The 14,713-nt window shown below is 29.8% G+C and overlaps 1 pseudogene; it reads left to right on the top strand.

Moving 5' to 3' along the window:
- Positions 1 to 13,852: 13,852 nt before the first annotated feature.
- LOC118609191 lies at positions 13,853 to 13,971 on the top strand (annotated as a pseudogene).
- The last annotated feature ends 742 nt before the right edge of the window (positions 13,972 to 14,713 follow it).

Here is a 14,713-nt window from a genome sequence, read left to right on the forward strand (position 1 = left end):
ACTGAAGGTAAACTTTATGGACCATCATAAATAATCACAAAAGTTCATGCTATGATGTTCAGGGGAGTTCTCTAGAGAGTACAGACTACATTCATAATATTCAGAATGACAGTCATTAACTCTGTGTTTGGAATTAGCTCTTGTTGATAAATAAAACCTACTTCAGAACCAAGTCAAAATTGACAGTATTTCTAGCTCTGATAGCTTGGCATAACTCTAACATATAAATTTCTGTCCTACTTTTGTGACCAAGATTATACCTGCTACCAGAATTACTGGATCCTTTTAATGGCTCTGAATCTAAATCATTGTAATGATAATCTGTCCAGTATTCAATTCCATCATAACTGACTACCAGCTTGGACTTGTTCTCTTGTTTTTCTTCTTCTTCTTCTTTCTTCCTCTAATTAGAAGTTTATAATAAATATTTGATATGTTCTAAGAATTTCTCTAAATGATATTTTATTTAATTCTCATGTTACTATGAAATATTTTATTACTGTGATTTTATAGATTAAAAAAAAAATCCAGAGTTGCACTAACAGAAAGAGGCAAAACTGGCCATTTCTTATTCCAGAAACTATTACAAAGCCTCTAGCAAATTAAAATTCTGATTCTAAACTTTATTATATATTGCCACTTGCTGGAAGTTCTAAACCTTGTAGGACATTTGTGATATCAGCAGACCTATCTAGATCTTCATACATAGCCTGTTCCCAGCACCTCATCATTATACTCAGGAAATCTGCAGGGTTTTCATCCATAAAGATCTTATTGACATAAGTCATTTGGCAGGACTCCCAATCCTTATCTTCCTAGCCCTTTGCTGAAAATACCATAGATCTTATTTTCTAGCTGATATTTCTCCCCAAATAAATATTTGGGTCTGCTCTTACTCATTCAGCTGTTAAAGAATTAACTTTGAAGCCCTTAGTATGAGAAAATATGTCCCTAGGACTGGAAACGGAATAACATGATAAAGTACTTGCTATCCTATCTCATGCTAATATATCTAATTTCTAAGGACAATTAACAACCTCTCAACAACTTGATCAGACATTTTTTGAAGAACAAAAACTTCTAAACTTTTTTTATTCTCATATCTTATAGGTTCAGAATTACGACATATAAGTTTGAATCCATTCAACATTCATGTCCATATGTAACTTTAAACAAGTTTAATTTCTATTGTTAACTCTCCTATGCTGTTATTAATCAAAGCACAAGTTATATATAATCAAATTTACTAATGGGTCTATCAAATGTTTATTTATTCATATAAACTACAAGCAGAAAATGCATTACTCAACAAAGAAAGGGTCTATAGTTCATGAATGCCAAATTACAAGAAAAGAACAGGATGGCAAATTACAAAATAGAATACTTACTTAAAAGCCTGGCCAATAAATACAAATAATGTATTATAATCTGAACCATTTCTGACTTAATTACATAAAAGCCAGATTCTTATTTTAATTCCCTACCTTCAAGTCAAGGTGGCGGTTAACCACAGTATTGTCCCACAGGCTTTAAGACAAGGAACCAAGAAATGGGGTGTTATTGTTTGTAAACTGGACTGTATAGCTCAGCATGCAGGAAAAATACCACTTTGTACATGATAGTGCCATTACCTTACATGAAATTTTCATGATTCTCTGAAGAAAATTTACTATTTCCCAAGTCTGAGATTTGAGCTTTCTGGACACAATTGTCTTATAGTGCTTGGTTTGGCATTTAAACTCTACTATAATGTTCATGTCCTAAATGTAATAAAAATAAAGTGAGAGGCAGTCTAAGAATATAATGAAGGAAGGGCCTAGGGTTATCAGGTTATCTCCTCCCACAGAAATACCAAATCTACAGATACATCTGAAAAAAAAAAAAAATTCTCCGTGAAAAAGACTTAAAAAGTAGCTGAGTAGCTCTTTTATATTCACAAATGAGAAAAGGGTCACATCATCCCACCCCTAATGCAGTCATAACAGAGGTCTTTAACACTAGATTGTCATCAATAGATAGATGACCCAGACAGAACAAACAAAAAAAAATGACCTTCAGTGATACTTTAGACCACATGGATTTAATTGAAATTTTAGGACATTTTACCCCAAAGCAGAAGAATATAGATTCAAGCACACAAGATTTTCCAGGATAGACCATATATTAGGCCAAAAATACAAGTCTCAATAAATTTAAGAAAATTGAAATTATATCAAACATTTCTAACCACAATGATATGAACTGAGAAATCAAATACAAGAAGAAACCACACAAAGGGTAAATAACATACTACTAAACAGTGAATGGATTAACAATGGATTCAAGTAAGAAATTAAAAGGTAGTTTGAAGCAAATGAAAATGAAAAGCAAAAACACCAAAAATCAATGAGACACAGCCAATGCAGTTCAAAGAGAAGAAAATAATACCAATACAGGTCTACTTCAAAATATAAAAATCTCTACTAAATAATTTAACCTAACACCTAAAAGAACTAGAAAAACAACAAAGTCCAGAGTGAGTAGAAGGAAGGAAATAATAAAGATCAGAGCAGAAATAAATGAAATAAAAACAAAACAATAAAAAATATTATTGAAACCAAGAGGTGGTTCTTTGAAAGATAAAATTAATAAATCTTTAGCCAGACTCATCAAGAAAAGGAGGGTCCAAATATTTTTAGAAATGAGAGAAAAGCAATGATAACACCACAGAAATGCAAATAATTATAAGAAAAGACTATGTACAATTATATGCCAAAAATTGGACAACCTAGAAGATATAAATTCTGAGAAACATACAATCATTTATGACTGAATCAAAAAGAAACAAAATCTGAACAAACTGATAACTACTAATAAAATGACATCAGTAATTAAAAAACTCCCACAAACAAATGTCTTGTACTAGTTAGCTTTGCAGGTGAATTTCAAATATTCAAAAAAGAGTTAATACCTAATCTTCTCAAACTATTCCAAAAATTGAGGAGAGAAGGCTCTTAAGATCACTTTACAAGGATGGCATTACCCTGACACCAAAATCAAAGGCATTGCAGCAAAAAAAAAAAAGGGGGGGGGAATAAATCCTGATAAATGTAGATGAAAAAATCCTCAACAAAATATTAGCAAACCAAATTCAGTAATACATTAAAATGATATACCACAATCATGTGAGATTTATTCCCAGGACCCAAAGTTTGTTCAATATCTACAAACCAATTAATGTGATATACCACATAAACAAAATAAAATATAAAAATCATATGATCATATCAATAGATGTAGAAAAAGCACTTGACAAAAATCTAACATTCATGTATGATAAAAACTCTCAGTAATGATAAAAACATAATAAAGGCCATGTATAACAAACCCAGAACTAAGGTTATACTCAACAGTGAAAAGCTGAAATCTTTTTCCTTTTGATTAGGAAGAAGACATGAATTTCCACTTTCAATACTTTTATTCAACATAATATTGGAAATCCTAGCCACAGCAACCAGTCAAGAAAATGAAGTAAAATTCATTCTAATTGGAAAGGAGGAATTAAAAATGTCATTATTTGCAGATGACATATATAGTAAACCATAAAGATGCTACACACATATAAAACTATTAAAGCTGGTAAATTCAGCAATGTAGCAGAATACAAAATTAATATTCAGAAATCGTTTGTATTTTTATACACCAATAACAAACTGTCAGAAAGAACACTTAATAAAATAGGCCAAATTATAGTTTTGTCAAAATGAATACCTAGAAATAAATGTAATCAAAGAGGTAAAAGACCTGTACTCCAAATGGTATAAGTCACTAAAGAATGAAATTGTAAAATATACAAATAAATGAAAGCATATTCTGGGCTCATCTTTAGGAATAATTAACATTATTAAAATGTTTACATTACCCAAGGCAATCTATAAATTCAATGCAATCCTTATCAAAACATCAATCGCATTTTTCCCAAAACTAGAACAAATAATTCAAAAATTTATACAGAACTGCAGAAGATACCAAATAGCCAAAACAATCTTGAGGAAGAATAACAAAGTGGAAATATCATGCTACTTGATTCCAAACTATACTAAAAAGCTATAGTAATCAAAACAGTCTGACACTGGCATAAAAACAGGCATATAAATAAATGGAACAGAATAGATAATCCAAAAACAAATTCATGCCTATATGGTCAATTAATTTTTGATAAAGCAAGTAAATATTTATTATAATGGAAGTAAAGACAGTCTCTTTAATAAATCATGCTGGGAAAACTGGACATACATCCAAAATAATGAAACTAGACCATTTTTCTACACATTATACAAGAATAAAGTTAACTAAAAACTTAAATGTAAGACCTAAAACCATAAAACTCCTGGAGGAAAACATAGACAGTAAACTTTTTCACATGGCTTTTATATATATGTGTGTATATGTATATGTGTGTGTGTATATATATATATGACACACCATTTCTACTTCTGAGTATTTATCTGAAGAAACCTAAAATGTTATATATATACACACACACACACACACACATATATACGTCTCTTTAGGCAAAGGAAACAAAAAATAAGTGGGACCACATCAAACTAAAAAGTTTTGTACAACAAAGGAAACTATCAACATAAAGAGACAAACCACTAAATGGGAGAAAATATTCACCATTGATACATCCAATAAGAGGTTAATATACAAAATATATAAGGAACTCATAAACTTCACACACACACACACACACACACACACACACACCAGATCAAAAAATGGAGTTAGGACCAAAACAGACATTTCTCAGAAGAGGACATACAGATAGCCAATAGATTTATGAAATGATGCTCAATATCCCTAATCATCAGAGAAATGCAAATTAAAACCATGAGATATTACCTTCCACCTGTAAAAATGGCTATTATCAATCAGTCAACAAATAAATGTTAGGATGTAGAAAAAAGGGAACACTCATACTCTTTTGGTGGGATTCTAAATTGGTGCAACCACTATGGAAAACAGCATGGAGGTTCCTCAAAAAAATTAAAAATAAAACGGCCATATGACACACCATTTCTACTTCTGAGTATTTATCTGAAGAAACCCAAAATGTTATTCAAAAAAATATTTGCACCACTATGTTCATTATAGTATTATTTACAATAACAAAGCTATGAAAACAACCTAAGTGTCCAATGATAGGCAAATAAATAGATGATACATGTACACAATGGAATATTAATTAACTATATAAAAAAATGAAATCTTACCATTTGTGACAACTAGACAGACCTAGAGGGTATTTTGCTAAGTGAAATAAGTTAGACATAAAGAGACAAATACCATTTAACTTTACTTACATATAAAAATCTAAAAACAACAACAATAACAACAAATGAACAAACAAAACAGAAGCAAATTCATAGATACAGAGAACAAATTGATAATTGCCAGATCAGAGGGTGTTTTGGGTAAGGGATAAAAAAATTGAAGAGTTTAATAAGTACAAATTTGCAGTTATAAAATAGTCATGTAAAGTACAGAATGTAAAGTACAGCTTAAGGAACATAGTCAATAATATTGTAATAATTATGTATGGGGTCTGATGGGTAGACTACTTATTGAGGTGATCACAAGTTATGTGACCATCTAATCATTGTGTCGTACACCTATATGGCAACTAATTAAAAATAAAAAATATATAATATTGGCTGCATAGACCGACAAAATAATTTGAGAGAGGGTTGAAGTGCTACTGCAGGGTTGAAGAATACAGTTTATCTATTTTAAGACAGAGAGGTGGCTGCTTTATTTATCTATTGCATGGAAACCAACACAGAGAGTCTAGCAAAATAATAAAGAAGAAATGTTTCAAACACAAGAATTAGATAAAACACAAAAAAATTAATAAAACAGAGAAAAGTAATATTTCTGATAAAGAATTCAAAGTAATGGGCATAAAATTTCAGAGAAGATTAAATTGACACAGTGATAATTTAAAAGAGTGACAGAAAATACTAAGAAATTACGAATTAGTAGTCACAGAGCTGAAGAATACAATGTACAGTAACTAAACCGAAAAAAAAATATACTAGAGGGGCTCAACAGCACTAAATGTAGCTTAGGAGAGCATAGATTACATGAAGACAAGAGATTGGAACTCACCCAAACAGAACAGCAAAAAGAAAAAAAGAATGAAAAAAGGTTAAGGTAGCTTAAAGGACTTATATAAAATCAAGCGGAGTTGATTTTCATGAAAGTGGTTCCAGAAGGGAAGAGAGAGAGAAAAAAGGCAGAAAACGTATTTGAATAAATAATGACTGAAATCTTCCCTTACCTGGGAAAAAATAAAAACAAAAACAAAAACCAAATGTCTGATATCCAACCAGGAAGTCCAGAGAGTTCCAATATAGATAAACCCAAAGAGACTCACAGAAGAGACATTATAACTAAAATCTCAAAAGTTAAAGACAAGGAATCTTGAAAGTAGCAAGAGAAAAAGAACTTATTACCTACATGGAAATTCCCATAAGACTGTTGGCAGATTTTTAAGCAGGAACTTCACATGCCAGAGGGAGTGAAATTGAAAGAAAGAGAGAAAGACAGACAGGCAGACACATAGAGAGAGACTGAAAGAAAGAAGAAAGAAAAAATTTGTAAAGGAAAAAAATATTTCCAACTAAGAATACTATACTATATTTATCATTCAGAACTGAAGCAGAGATAAAAAGTTTTTATAGACAAGCAAAAACTAAAGATTTTTATCACCACTACACCAGACATACAAGGAATGTTAAAAAGACTTGTTGAAAAAGAGCACTAATTAGGAACAAAAAAACATATGAAAGTATAAATCTCAATGGTAAAGATGAATATACTGTAAAGGCAGTAGATAATCACTTATCAAGGTAGTATGAAGGTTAACTATAACTACAAAAATTAGCTGAGATACACAAAATAAAAAGATGTAAAATATTATATTAAAGGATGAAATGTATAGAAGGGGAGAGTAAATACTGAGCTGTAGAATGCATTCAAATTTAAGTTGTTAATAGTTCAAAATATACTATTATAAACATAAGTTGCTATACATAAGATTCATGGTAACCACAAGTAAAAAACCTATAGTAGATAAACAAAAAATAACAAGAAAGTCATCTTAGCATATCACTAAATAAAAAAAAGTTATCAAACCACATGAAGAAAAAAAAGTGAAGAAAAGAATACAGAGGAATCACAAACAGCCAGAAAACAATTCAAAAAATGGCAATAGTTATGTGTTTATGACTTTAATGTAAATGACTAAATTCTCCAATCAAAAGACATATAGTGGATCAAAAAATAAGATCTATAAACTGCCTATGAGAGACTAACTTTATGTGTAAAGTTACACATAATATTGGTTGCATAGACCAACAAAATTTGAGAGAGGGTTGAAGTGCTACTGCAGGGTTGAAGAATATGGTTCATCTATTTTAAGACAAATGGAAAGTGAGAAGTGGAAAAGATACTTCATGAAAATGGAAACCAAAAAAAAGTTGTGGTAGCTACACCTATAAAGACAAAATAGATTTTAAAATAAAGACTGTAATAAAAGACAAAGATGGTTATTGATACATATTGATAAAGGTCAATCCAACAAGATAATGTAACATTTGTAAATATTTATGTACCCAACATAGAAGCACTGAAAAATATAAAGAAAATATTATCAGATCTATAGAAATGGACACCATACAATAATGGTAAGGGACTTCTTACATCAATGAATACATCATCCAAATAGAAAATCAGATAGGAAATATTGGATTAACACATTAAAGCAACAGATATATACAGAATATTGCATCAAAAAGCAACAGAATAAACATCTTTTTCAAGTGCACCTGGGACATTCTTCAGGATCACATGTTAGGTCACAAAACAAGTCAATAAATTTAAGAAGACTGAAATGATATCAAGAATCTTTTCTAATCACTATGGTATAAACCGGAAATTAATTACATGAAAAGTGGAAAATTTACTAATCTGCAGAGATTAAACCACATATTTATGAAAAAACAAACCAAAAAAATCAAGAGAAATTTTTAAAAATTACTTTGAGATAGATGAAAATGGGAAGACAACATAGCAAAACACGTGGGTTGCAGTGAAAGCATTTCTAAGAAGTAAATTCTGTGTGATAATGCCTATATGAAAAAAAAAAAAACAAATATCTCAAATAAACAACCTAACTACATATCTAGGAACTAGAAAAAGAAGAAATGAAGTCAAATGTTAGTATAAGGTAAGAAATAACAAAAATTAGAGTGGAAATAAAATAAAGACTAAAAAGACAATAGAAAATATTAATGTGATTAAGAGTTGATTTTTTGAAAAAATAAACAAAATTAACAAATTTTTTAGCTCGAGTTACCTAGAGAAAAAGAGGACTCAAGTCAAATTAGAAATTAAGAGCAGACATTGTACATTATACCACATAAATATAAAAGATCATAAGTGGTTACTATTACCAATTATAGGCCAATAAATTTGATAATATTTCAAAAAAGGATGAATTCCTAGAAACATTGACAATGTGAACAAATTCATCACTAGCAAGGAGACAAAATCAGTAAGCTTCTTGGCATTATTCTTGGTAATGATTTTTTTGGATTTGACACTAAAAGCTAAGGCAAATAATAAAAAATAAATAAGTGAGATTACATCACACTAAAGAAAGCTTCTGCAAAGCAAAGGAATCCACCAGAAAAGTGAAATGGGAGAAAATATTTGCAAAGCATATATGTTAATATTCAAAAATATATAATAAACTCATATAAGCCAATAGCAAAAAGAAAAAAAAAGATTGAAAAATGGTCAGAAATTTTGAACAGGTATTTTCCCAAAGATGGTTTACCACGTGGCCAACAGGTACATGAAATGACATACATTACTATAATCAGGAAAGTGCAAAGCAAAACTACAATGAGATATCACCTCATTGTTAGAATGGCTATTATCAAAAAGACAAGAAACAGCAAGTGTTGGTGAAGTTGTCCAGAGAAGAGAACCCTTGTGAGCTCTTCATGGGAATGTAAATTTGTGCAGCTACCATGGAAAACGGTACAGAGGTTTCTGAAAAAGTTAATAATTAAACTACCATATGATCCAGCAATTCCACTTCTGGGTATTTATCTGAAAAGGACATCACTAACCCAAAATAAATATGTACCCCCATATTTATTGCATGTTTATGTTTAAATCCTAAGAAATGTAAAAATGGCCAGAAATGTTTTTATTATGTCCCTTATTTTGTGTTATGTCAAGTTATCTCACATTTAAAGAGAATTGTACCTAATAAACCTAAAAATTTCCAGAAATTTATTTCCTTTGGGGTTTATATTTCTGAAAGTTCTTGCTTATTCTCTTCCTTACATTGTTAAATAAAAATTATTTCTCACACTCTAGCCTCAGAGGAAAAAAAGTATTTTAAAAACCGAAGCACGGTTTGAATATTGTCTCCATCTTTATCCCAAATTTCTGGTACATAATACCAATACATTTTATTATAGCATTAGAGAGTCTTGTTCACACCTGACCTAAATCTATTATTTCTACAGAAATTGATCACATTTGATTTCAACTTCACCATGAGCAATAAAATATATTCTAGGTACTAAATTTCATTCCTTTAGAGATCTATCTGAAGTATTTATAATAGCATACACACTTAGAAAAAGATAGGCAGATTTTTTTTTTCTATTGTTATCAATGCATCCTGGGCTTAAAAACAAGCAGGGTGAAGTTTTGTCTTAGAAACAAATTTCTTAATTTACCAAACCCTCCTTCCAAAGGACTTAAATAATTAAAACTCCCCACTACCCCTCCCAAATGGATTTATTCTCCTTACTCAGCAGTTTCAAATCTACACCAACATTCCACATGGTCCCTATTATATAAAGTACTGATTCTTTCCACCCAGAGAATAAAATTGCACTTTCATTCTTCTTGAATGTTTAGCACTTAAAAATCTATAACCAAGCAATATGTTTTTATTCCAAATGATGAATTTCTGTGGTCAAATTATAGGCCTACCTAAAAACCCTTTGATAGTTGTAGGTCTAACAGAAGTTGATATTTATGTAACATGATTAACATGTACATAATGAGCATTGATGAGAAGTTTTTACTGACTCTTACAGCAAAATATATATATATATATATTTTGTCAAGTGACTCCTGAGGCAGAATCAGGAGATATATAAACACTTCAACAAAGGAAATCTGGTTCACAAGACTGATTCACTTTCCTTCAAATGTAGCTTTTGCTCTATTATCTACTGAAATAATAGGCTTTCTGCCTTCTTGTTGCATTCCTGAGAGCAGCTTACTTTTACTCTTGGTGCACATTTTTGCCCTTTGCAATTCCAATTCCCTTATGACTATGATTCAGTTTGCCTTTTTGGTATCTTCCTTCCTATGAATATAAGCATACTTCTTGAAATCTCTACTTGGCAAAATATTACCACATAGCTCCTACTGAATACTACTCCCAAGTAGACCTTTAGGCCTAAATACTAAAATATTCTGAGTATCAATTCAAGGTAAAGCCCTATAGGCAAATGCTTTATTTTAACAATGCCAGGATTTTTTTGTTTTATTTTTACAAATTTAAATATTATCAGTGAAAGCCTATTTCATTTCTTAACTGTTTAATATTTAATAACACATATTCCCCTTTTGATACAGCGGAGTACCACTTAAACCACATGCATAATTGTTGACAAAATGTTAAACTCAAATAACACAAGTTTGAGTTAGTTTGACTGGATATCTCCTGAAATCTTCTAAAAGAATATGTTGAGCATCTATAAGAAAGTGAATTAGTGAGCATTAATATTAAAAAAGTTTATAATATATTAATCCTTTTGGGCAAATTAATCAAAGATACAAGGAGACATAATTACTAGAATTAATGGTGTGGTTGCATTGTAAAGGATGAAAATGTTAAATCACTATATTGTGCACCTGAAATTAATATAACTAACATATGATTGTATACCAACTACACCTAAATTAATTTTAAAGATGATAAAAATAATTTTAAAATATTTATTCATTTTATATGCTTTGGAAGAAAATTATTAAAATTTTCAGAAAGATATATATGTAATAACTTAATATTTTACCAGTATTCATCAAAATGTTCAAAATTTCAAAAAGCACTAATCAGTACCTGGTTGCTAAAATTGTTACTTATTTTTTTAATCTGTGTGATTACTGTTCTTGGGATCCATTTATGTGATGGAGTTCGAGTCGTAAATATGCTATAGACATGCATTATTTGGTATCATTTATATTTTTGTAAACATATATTTGCCTTTCATTCATTTTAATTTATAGCCTCTCTGGGATCTTTCCCAATGCTAAATATACTAGTGTTTGCTGTGAAATAACAAAAGAGATGAATTGTCTGCTTTGCATTTCTAATTAAAATCCTGAAAGTTAGCAGCTCAAGGTACTCCCAGATGACATATAAATATAAACCTTTGTTTTGACACTTTATGAAATACTGAGTTGTGTATTATGTGTATATTTTATTTCATGCTCTTGAAATGCAAAAATGCTAGTGTTAATAAATGTTCTACAGATAGAACATCCATGAGTGTCCAATTATAATTTAACCCATAAATATTTGTCAAATTCATTTGTTACTCTAGAGTATTTTAGTTGAGAAGAGAATACAATTTTTCCATTTAAATAAATCATTTTTTATTTTTATTCTTTTCTTAAACATTGCAGTTAGTAGAAATTAGTGAAGACCTTACAGGAAAAATCTTTTCTATAAATTCATGTTGCTACTGACATGGAAAATAGTTGCAAATACAGAGAACTCATTAGATTATCCTGGCTAGCCATCTATATTAACAATATATTTAATCCTATTTTACAGATAACCAGATAGAATTGCATAATTAAGTGGTGAAACTAAGTACATGGGAATACAGGCCCAAGCCTCTATTAACAAGAACAGTTTTACTTTTTTTTTTTCTGTTTGATAGAGACGTAATTACACAGATATACTCAATTGAAAAGGATCTTTTCAGTTCTAAACATGTAACTTTCCAGTCTACCACAAAGACTAAAAAACAAACAAACAAACAAAACAAACATTTGCTTATCTAACATACAGCATTCAATCTTCATAAAGGAAATGTACCATAACAGATAACATGTCACAAAAAGTTTCATTTCAGCTATTTTATACTCTATTTGATTGCTTTACCATCACCTTGAACTCATTATGTTTAATTCCATTTTATATCACAATCTCAGCCAAACTTACTACTTTCATATTTATTTTTCTATTTAATATATTAATATACTTTAAGACTGGGAAACATGTTTTAAAATAATTCTTCATATTCTTTTATGGTTACCTCCTAAATAAACACTACTAAAGGAATAGTGGTTTGTTCCTGAGTCTACATTTCATACTGAGATTATAAAATTAGGTGATCAGGTAGCATTTCTTTTTCTCTTAAAAATTATATAATAAAATCTTAAGATACTATTTCAATGCAGGGTCTGCTCAAAACATAGATGTTTAATAAGTGAACAAACACTCAAATAGAAAAATAAAACAAAACAGAATACAGTTCATCACTGACGCCTGAGCATTATTTAAATCTTGAGATTTCTTGGCAATCACATTCAAAATGTGTAATGGTTCTGGATTAAGGACATCTAAAAATATTCTGAGTTATATTATTCCAGAAGTAAGATCCAAGTGTCAAGTTGTTCTATAATTTCATTAAAAATTTATTCTATTTTTTTAGTTTATTTTTTTTAGATAACTAAGAATTTTCATCACCTTATATTGAACTTTATAATTCTTTTCTTACATTCTGTATTTCATTTATCCAGTTCTTCTCGATGTAAGGTAAATTTGTAAGTCGAATAAATCAATGATGGAAAAATAATTCTCCTATAATTTTTAAATGAACTTGCCATGATTTTTTTCCTAGACTTACTGTGGTGATTAGATCATAAGATACACACATGTCAATTTACTATGTTTTACATCTGTGACTAATACAATATTGTACATCAACTCTACCTAAATAATACACTTAACAAAGTTTTAAACAGCACATCTTTGATCTTATCAATTTAATGCTGAGACGAAATGGAATTTTTATGTTTAAACTCAGTAAGTTATGCCAAAATGTTCATAAACACATTAAATATACTCTTTACAATTATTTATCCCTTGATTCATTATTATATAATTACATTTTCTTCTCTTAGGAGACATTAAGAGCATATAGCAAGATGGTTTATTTGAAAAACAATCTGTAAACAGCTGCTTGTGGTGAGATTATTTATCATAGTTCTGGCTTATTTAAAGCTTAATCACTTTGTCAATAAAGAGGTAATAGTTCAAATATTAAATTGCAATTTGCTTCTAAGTTCTACATACATAAATGTGACAATAATACTAACTCCTTACAGTATATCTATTCAGAAGGCTTTAGTTTTTTATTCAATTATGTGTGAACTAAAATGCTGAAGTGAGCATTATTGATTGGCAATGAAATCCCAAATAAAAACAAGTCAAAGTAGAATCTTGAAAGGCATAAGAGAGAGGTCTTATACAACTCATTTATCAAGCCGACACATAACTATCAGGGGTAGTATATTATTTTTAAATAAATACCACATCTACCCAGCAATACATTAGTATAAGGTGAAATGCAACTATCTGCCTTCAATCAAACTTGATAATTATTGTCGTTTGTTTCTTTATACCTTCATGCTGTGGAAATATGATTTGAAAGTGAAACGATGAAAGGAACATCGAGGTTAAAAAGAAAAGGGAGTCTACGGCCATACTACCCTGAACAAGTCAGATTCCGTCTGATCTCGAAAACTAAGCAGTGTCAGGCCTGGTTAGTACTTGGAGGGGAGACCACCTAGGAAGGTCAGATGCTGTAGGCATAAAAAATAAAACAAACACACAAACAAATAAAATAAGGGATTTTAAACTGACAAGGTTCTTGCAATCTGTGAGGTCAACCAAGGATTGCCTTGACCAAAAAAAAAAAAAAAGAAAAAGAAAAAGTTTAAACTTTATAAACTTTGAAAACCAGTATGTATGTGTGTGTGTATAAATAAAATGGACTAAAATCATAATTCTCATTTTATACTTATTAACATTTTTAAATTAAAATGAAAAACACGAGACAAAAATTTCAAGTTTTATCTAAAAGTATACCAAAACATAAATGCTAGTTTTTCTCCATAATATGACCATCAGTTCCTTGAGTATCTGTGTATGTATACATATTTTATTTGATTTTCTGTTCATTGTATGATTTTTTTCTATCACATATGTTGCGAATAGTACCCCTCCACGTACACACACCAACAGATACATGCACATCAATATTTTTTAATCATTTGTTTTTAGTTTTAGTATTTTAGTAACTTACAGAAGTATCAAAATTTTATTTAGTTAATAGCATCATTCTTGATATTTTGATTAACAAGAACCAATTTAAACCCTAATTATATGTAACTCCCCCAAATGTAGGATAACTATCAGAAAATTTTTAAGGAAAATAAAATGTTCGGCTGAATCAAATTTTCTGTTTTTAAGGTTTATCATTTCTTTTACTCTCCCCTGGAAATAAACTCCCTAGCATGAGTCTCAAATCTCACTATCTTAAAATCTGTATAA

This window comes from Rousettus aegyptiacus, unplaced genomic scaffold (assembly GCF_014176215.1).
Source record: "Rousettus aegyptiacus isolate mRouAeg1 unplaced genomic scaffold, mRouAeg1.p scaffold_m13_p_10, whole genome shotgun sequence".
Taxonomy (NCBI): Eukaryota; Metazoa; Chordata; class Mammalia; order Chiroptera; family Pteropodidae; genus Rousettus; species Rousettus aegyptiacus.